Raw genomic sequence first — 8,592 nt, 5'->3', positions numbered from 1 at the left:
TGTAGAAACCAGAGCGCGTTTTGTTTCGGTTTCTAAATAAATAACTTTTTGCTAAGATGTCAGCCGGGGATTGTCAAACTAAATCTTGAATCAAGCGCCATTTTTAAGAGCTCTTTGTACAGTTAAAACAATTTACATAATGTATTAATCATAACTATTAATCGTGTCGAAATACACTTGCCATTGCCTTCGCACGTGATACAGTCGACATTGTGGATGAAATTACGGGAATGAAATCATTTAGTACTCTTTTTTACAGAAGCAGCAAAACTCTAATGATGGTAATGGGTCCGTAACAATTTTTATTGAAGAAAAGGAACCAGGCGAGGACGGAACGCAATCACCATTAGCCCTAGCAGCCGGGACGGGTTGTTTCGGCAAAACGACGCGTTCATATTGAGCCTCGCGCTATCGACCCCTTCAGCCGCTTTTATTATTTTTTGTGAGTCCGTGACTTCTCTAATCGCGCCAAGACCATGTTTGGGGGGGGGGGGGGAGTTAGGGGCGGAGGAGAAGAAAAACTTTATTAAACTGAAGAGCTGGTAGGTGGGCGGGGTCCTTAGTCCAAGACAGCGTTGCTTCTACCTGCAGCCTTCGCCCTTTTGGTCAGCCATAACTGCCTATTCGGGTCAGAGCTGGCAGTCGCGTGAAATATTACGTGAGGTTCCGACATCCCAGATGTAGCAGTGAAATTTAGTGCAAAATCTTACAGCTTTTTATTCGAGAAGCGGAGGTCTTTTTCTGTGGTTTAGAGGGCAGAGCAATTTTGTCAACGCACTCTCGGCCGCACCTCCCGTCACCTCAGATGTAAAAGTCACCTTCAGTGTAACATCCTAGATCCTGCAAGATTTTTATTCAGCAAGCGGAGTCCCGGAGCAATCACCCTAATTAAGCACAAAGTAAATTTCAGATTAATTGAACTAATGAATGGTTACGACTTTACTAGATCGAGTTTTAGTACTTTCTTTGCTGCGAATCAACGACTTATAAATATTAACGAAATATGCATTGTTTTGCTTGTCTTCCATGCCTCTTTCCCTGTTCGATGCCGGACTACGCCTGAGGGTTTCGGAATTACTGCCAGAGGCTGCGTTGGTTAGCTCGTCTTGAATGTGGTTACTGCCGACCCATCCCGCGGAGCGGCCATGCACTGTAAACTTCTTAGTTCCCAGAAGAACCCAATTTTTGCGTGTTTCGGGAATCACTTTCACATCGCAAAAGACAGGCCAAGCGAAAGAGTTCAGCGAACTATGAAATGTTTTGAACCAAGAAAACCAGCTATTGCTTGACTTTCCTCCCGCGAGAATCTGGAACTGAACAAAACCCCCTTTTTCAATTCCTTAATGCAACAGCCGTGGATACTATATTGTCACACTGCAAATAGGGGTACCCAGATGATGAAAACCATCCTTGAACACAGAAAATTTTCAAATCACTATGAAATATCTTTCCTCCAACCTCGAGCTGCACCTTTACTTTTCACGAGTAGCATTTATAGCTCGAGAATGGCTTCTTAGCTCCCTTGTCTTCCAATGATGCCCCATCACTTCTTGTGCTCATGCAGGCCTTTGAACATGATATACAGTCCCTCCCCGCCTGCCTGTTCGCTGGAGAGCGTTTAACTAAATATCCCGAACGTTGACGCCGGAATGCAAAAATGGAAAAAGCTTTAAGGCATTCTTTGCGTTTCGTGGCCGCTAATTCGCGAACTGTTGCTCCCGTGGAAGTTTCTGGTAGTCTACGGTAAGTCCACTTCTTTCCACTGTCCTCTTTCCTTTTTTTCTGACTGTTTTGGCTACATCTATTTTTTTATCCAGCATAATTCTGTTTTTTTAGTGATCTTCATCTTGTCCATCACTTTAACGGATTGCGAAATTGCGAAAATTAAAAACTTAGGCTGCAGACCACTTCCATTTTTGTCGGTTGGTCACTTAATGTTAATTTATTTTTCTCTGTTACTTTACTTTAGTAATATAACAGGAAAAATTTAAAAAAAAATGGTAATTCCATTTCCTCTGATACTTTAGTGATGAACCAGTACCAACTCGCCCAGTTGTTTATTCTGATGTATCTTCCTCTCTTTGTTGTTTTTGAATCTTCGGTCATCCAATCTTGTGCGTGTTGTGTCCGACGCACGCCGAGTCACTGACGTAAAAGAGAGGCCAAGGAAAAGAGAGCCTTTATAATGACAGCACACTACTTATAACTGGCCTGCAGTTACTTACCATGACGGTTAGACTGGCCACCTTTATACTGAGCGCCACCAGTGGCACGAACATGAACTAAATTAATTACACATCACAACAATCTCTTTGTTTTGCACACATTTCTTTTCTTTTTTAAACATTCAAGTTGGAGTACAGTTCAGGGGATATAGATGCTATGTTGGAAACACGCTTAGGCCAAAGTAATTTTGCATACCCAGTGGAGGATTGGCCCATGATAGCTTGCCTCAGCGGCTGTTAGTGGCTTTGAACCAAGGGATCCCACAGAGGTAATATCTAAGCCCAACGACGAAGGATGCTCGAACGAAGGAGGGCTGCTGCTAATTTAAAGGTGGATGAAACCTAGAATAATGCAAAAGCCGCGTGTGCGATGAATAAACGTATACGTTTAATATTTACACTAAGTTTAACTTCGCGGGCAATCCCGTACTTTCTTCCTTCAATGCGAACGAAAGAGACGAAAAAGGAGATCATCACGGCCGGTCTGTGAGGGCAGAGGGCTATTCTGGTGTCTCACTCGGCCCTGGTCTACGACACAAAACCGAGTCCAAAATTATGTCCAAATCATCGACCAAGCGAAGCCGCTCCAGAGAGAGTGTGTCACGGCGGTCCAGCGAGCCTCCTCGAGCTGCCCAGCGAACAGCAGCAGCATCTGGAAGGTCGGCTGCGTCGAGCCTCGACGATGAGCAGCTGCTGATACCGGACGAATGGGACTTGAGGAAGGCCAGCGGCCATGGCTCTGGCAAAGCAACTCCCGGCACAGGGGGTGCTTCCCCTGAAAGGAGACCTCATACGTCAATGACTGAAGTCGCCCCACCGGAGGACGTCAAGGCCAGTGTGTCCGAGAAGAGCGTCTATAGCTCAAGTCGCAAGGAAAGAGCTCCAAACGTCAGTCATAGCACGAAGGAGCGCCATGGCCCGACGCACAGAGAACATGGCTCCATGGACCATCTGTGGCCGGAACTACTCAATGAAGAGGAGGAGCCCTCGGTAAAGCCAGGAACGATGAGGCCGAAGCCTCCCCCTCCTGCCCCTCCGAAGCCGGTCGAAGCTTCCGTGATCAGCAAACGCGAGCAGAGTGTCCTTGAAGAATTCGTGGGCAAGTCGCTGGACCGTACGGAGTCTGACCGGCGGTCGACCATGAGTGCCCCTCCGAAGCCGGTCGAAGCTGCCGTGATCAGCGAACGCGAACAGAATGTCCATGAAGAATCCGTGGGCAAGTCGCTGGACCGTACGGAGTCTGACCGGCGGTCGACCATGAGTGCCCCTCCGAAGCCGGTCGAAGCTGCCGTGATCAGCGAACGCGAACAGAAGGTCCACGAAGAATTCGTGGGCAAGTCGCTGGACCGTACGGAGTCTGGCCGGTGGTCGCCCATGAGTAAGACGTACCCGGCTATGAGTGAGCACGAGTTCCAGAGTCGCGTCGGTTCTCGCGTAATCATAAAAACGCAGGAAGCGATGGTCCCCAAGGAGCCCATACGGGTTCTCGTGACCGCAGTGACGACCGAGTTGTCGTACCTGATGCTGGTCCCTCTCGTTCGCGGCGACGTGTTCGGCCTGGACCAACCTATCGTGTTGCACCTGTACGACGAGAGCGAGAACATATCGGACATGCACGGCATTGCCATGGAGATGGAGGACTGCTCGTTCGGGCTGCTCAAGCAGGTCGTCTACACGGGTGAAGACGAGGTGGCCTTCTTGAACGTGGACGTCGCTTTTCTGAACGACTCACTGCCTGTGGACGGAGGCAGAGCCGAGTTCGTGAAGTGCGTTCGGACCTACGTTGGCCACGGGAAGGCGCTCTCAGCACACGCCAAGAAGACGGTCAAGGTGATCGTCAGCGGATACCCCATCGAGACAAACACCTACCTCTGCAATAGGTGAGAATGCAGTGACGCCAGCGGATTAAAATTTTTATTGCATGTATGAGGCCACTTATTGGTAGAACACAGACATCAGGCTACGTAAAGCTTCTAATTTTCTGCAAAATAAGCTGACGATGCATTATTATACAGGCCTATTGAGAAAATATATCGGGAGATCTGCAGAGGTGTTACTCATTGTGGCCAGCCGTGGCGAAATCAGCTTTATCGACGAGCGGCGGATTTGGCCAATGGGCAATAATTACCCGTTATAAAAGCACAACCTTATAATAAATCGGTGCGAACTTAGGTGAAGGTACCACACGCCATGCGTGAATATGGTAAATGTCAGTACGTATTCTATCAAATATAACGCAATCGCACACTCTCAAAACCGACCGCTAAAAACCATTGTAAAGCCACAGAAAGACTCAGTGGGCACTACGACGATAAAGCAGACAAGGGCGCTCTATTCGAATTCATTGAACATGTGTCCATTTTGAGGCACATTTGAAACTGGACGCCATCAAAAAACGTGCGCGATTCTCACTGCAATACCCCTCAGTAATATATCACTGCAATGAAATCCGTAAACGTCATTTCAAATGCCGAGCAGGCCATTTTGCTTGGGAAACGTCAATCGCGCTGTCACTCAAAGCGCCTCAAGCACCTCGTTTTCGATCGCATGGGAAGTTCAAATCAAGTGTTTGCAGTCGATCTTATGTCAAGACCGCGTTATTTGTTAACTTAGTTTCCTGATGTGCAGTGATTTAAAGTTTACGTAAACTGTCTGAGCGATTTTCGTAAATTAGCAGCCACGAACATGATATGGCGCGGCACGTTACGCAGCTCCTGATACTATAGCGTTGTACTCTAACGAATGCTACTGCATAGCGATCGAGAGAAAGTATGTGGTCGTCCTGGGAAGTGAGCCGGTATTTCACGGAAGCATACATTTCCTCATTTGTGCTGTCATTATTTATTCTCATATTTTTATTTTATTCCTACAGTTACGTTTGTCATTACTTATCTGGAGAGTATAACGGCGTACATTCTGTACATCTGTACACCTCATGTACACCTCTGTACACCTCTGTACACCTCTGTGCACCTGTTTGCATCTGTATCTGCATCTGTACACCTCACTTTGCTGTACACCTCCTTCACTGATTTAAATCCTCTGCTGTTGTGATGTGTTGGTGAGGACGGCCAGCCTGTGCTTGGGTCAGATCACTCCACGATAGGGCACAATACCTCGCACTACGGGAAGCTGGTTAATCAGAAATATCCTGGGCACGTCGACTCCCATTATATGATCGAGCACAATCGGCCCGGGCCAGGTATTCATTCACGACTACTGGATCGGTTGACTCACGTTGTTCTCGTCGGCTCCTTCATCGCATTTCGATCCTTCTAGTTCGTCCTTGACCTGCCAGCTAGAAGAACCCACTGGCTTATTTTCACTTCACTTCTCTGAATACGGCGCATGCAGTAGAAACTGGCGCACAGCGTTGCGGTTATACACCCATGACAGGATTCTTCGAAGTACAGACATTTATAGTGACCCGTAAAAAGGTTGAGAGCCGTTCTACAGGTGAATACTGCAGTATTGGGACAACTGTTGATAGGCTTGAGACTGCAGCCTGTTTAGCTTGGTTGAGCAGGGCTACAGCAAGTCTAAGCAAGGTTTTGAGTAGGCTGGGAAACACGAGGCAAGGCACAGGCGCGCCTATTCGCTTCCCAATTTCTGCAAGCGCTGGCTCGGTAGATTCACGCCGCTTCTTTCACTGTTTCGGCCGCTGCTACAGTCTTTCAGCACAGCATTCTGCTCCAGGATCAACTGTCGATGAGCTGGGAATGCCCATGGTTGTAGGGAGGTTTTCACAGCGTTCTGCACAAGGCTTAAATAGGCGGGCTAGGGCTTCGACGCTTCGTCGGTTAGTACCGCGATAGCGGACGTAATACGCAGCCTACAGATGCGGTTTTCACACCGGACAAACACGTACCACAGCAGCCATCAGACAGCCGAACAAGCGGCAATGGGCATGCGCGTTGCCTAAGAACTGAGGCACGCCCTACCGTTTGATGCTGCGCTCAGCGTTGACTAGCAGCAGAGGAGAGCTCTTGCCGGCTCGGCGTTCTTCCCTAAAAAGTTATTTCACTAAGGAAGCTCAAGAGCTCAAAATCACAACATCTTAAAGGCGCACCTGATGACTTCGCACTAGACGCTAGTTCATCTTGTAAAGGGGCAACTGGAAATTAGTCACGCGGTCTTTGCTGAGTACGGCTGCTCCCGGCCACTCGCCTCACTATCTAATCATGCTTGCGTTGCCTCGGTACTCTCGTGGCTACTACTGTGCTATGTCGGGAAGCTGTTGCTGGTTTCACTTTGGGACGACTGAAAGCTGTTCTTCGTTTTATTGGCCAACAGGTACGCTAAAAGCATCCCTCACGAAAATTTCACGGGCCTAGCGCGTCTCAACCACAACCGGGCAGTGACGCTGTTGTCGCAGAAACTGGGCGTCATCCCCAACAAGATCATCAACATGATCGTGTGGGGTCGCGGAGGCGACATGCTCTACCCCGACTACAGCCGCTGCGTGGTCACCAAGAAGGCTCGCCGCTACAACATCACCGATCAGGTTCCGAACGAGTACCTCGAACAAGGCCTGCCTGAAGACGTCCGAATTCGGGAGCAGCTCGTCCAGAAGCTCACAAGGCACCCAGGTCTCCTGTCGCGGGCCAAGGCGGCCTGCGACCAGATGCGCGACTGGTGGATCGGCCTGGCTCCCGGCACGTTTGTGACCATGACCGTGCAAAGCGACGGCCTCTACGGCGTCGCCCCGGACGTCTTCTTCTCGTACCCGGTCTTCATTGACAACGAGCGAACGTGGAAGGTGGTGCAGGGCATCACCGTCGACGAGAGGCTACGCAAATGCATTGCCGATTCGTCGAAGGAGATCGAACGGGAGCGGGACGAAGCCATGGAGATCTGTACCGAGCTGGGGCTGTGAGCCAACCAGGATTGACGTTCTTAAATTCGTGCTGTACCGTAATAAAATTGGCGCATTACTACAGGAGCTGCAAAAAAGTTTCCTGAGCAGCAGCAGCCGGCTTTGGACGAGTTCGTACCGCATTTAAAGAAAGCACACTTGTTAACTGTGCTATAGAACAAACCCAAAACTACAATGGTGCATGCCTCTCGGCATCTTTCATTTATTTTTTCGTAGTTTAGCAGGAGGTTTGAACTAACCACAAGCGATTCCTGCTAACAAAGGCAGAGGGACGAAGCCTCGATCTCTAAGCCATTTTGTTTAATTCATACTACGTGGACGCATATTTTTCCAGCTCCTGCTTACGAATTACCGCTGTCTGTTCTACTCGATTTGCATCCCGTCTACAAAAAAGAAGGCGACACAGCCTGGTTTTATGGCGCGCTTGGGGAGACAGCCACTCAACCTATTGCCGCCGCTATTTATTTTGTTGCTCTAAGGCCAGCAGCAAAATCCACAGAGACGTTAATATGTATACGCTAAGCTTGTGAGTCCGCAGTAGACAGATGGCCAAAGTAAGTGCCTGTAATCAGAAAGGACTCAAGTAGCCACAGAAATGAAGATAAAATCTGGTTTCCCTTTCCATAAGAAAAGCGTCGAATAAAAAAAATGCTGCGCGCAACCGTCATCCGTTCGTTTCTATTAAAATAGTATCAGCGCGACGAATAACACCGTAGTAAATAGAATGAAAGCATTAATAATGTTAAAGGAGACATAAAGACAAAATATAGGTGTATATAACTAAAAAATCCCTAAAGACCAGGCGGGGGGGGGGGTGCAATCAATGCTGTGGATCGGTGCTTGGACCACGTCAGCAGCGCATGCGCTTTGTAACGCTAAAACTTCTCGAAGTGCTACTACGGTTGGCAGCGTTACGTGAGTTTTGGGACTCGCACGAGATGGAAAATCCCTGGGAAAATATTGCGCACTGCGGGAATTGGCTGCCCTGTGGGCATGTAACACTGTTGGAGTGCAAGGACCCACACGAAGAAAAAAATCCCGCAAATATGCGTTGGCGAGCACACTAATCTGTGGCAATATTCCGTTTCAAGATAGGTGCGAGTCCGGCACTTCCGGGGGGATACAGAACGTTAATTAAACGCCTAGATATGGGGCACCTTGTTCGTAAACTGTTCGTAGACAAGGCACCATTATTTGTGAAAATAATGCGTAAAATTGAGCTAATGGAACATTTTGCAGTAAAAATAAAATCGTGGTTGTCCCGAAAGAAATTTAGCACCAGTGGAGCTCGAACCCACACCTTTCGTTCCAAAACCCGCGATTCCAGCCATTGGCTGTTGGGGCCAAACGGTGGAGTTGATTAAGCAGTTCAAAAGAATAGGAGGAGTGTTCCAAGTGAACAAGCGGATGGAACTGGGTGGGCACAGGAACTGCCTGGCTTGAACCCATGGGGCAACGGGATGTCGCTATGATGTATGTGCTTTCACCCTT

General features: G+C 48.5%; 1 pseudogene; it reads left to right on the top strand.

The window, feature by feature from the left end:
- The first annotated feature begins 2,780 nt into the window (after positions 1–2,780).
- LOC144179862 (malate dehydrogenase, cytoplasmic pseudogene) lies at positions 2,781–7,144 on the top strand (annotated as a pseudogene).
- The last annotated feature ends 1,448 nt before the right edge of the window (positions 7,145–8,592 follow it).

This window comes from Haemaphysalis longicornis, unplaced genomic scaffold (assembly GCF_048455015.1).
Source record: "Haemaphysalis longicornis isolate Haplotype H1 unplaced genomic scaffold, Haemaphysalis longicornis Haplotype H1 scaffold_4, whole genome shotgun sequence".
NCBI lineage: Eukaryota > Metazoa > Arthropoda > Arachnida > Ixodida > Ixodidae > Haemaphysalis > Haemaphysalis longicornis.
This window is presented reverse-complemented; position numbering and strand designations above follow the sequence as displayed.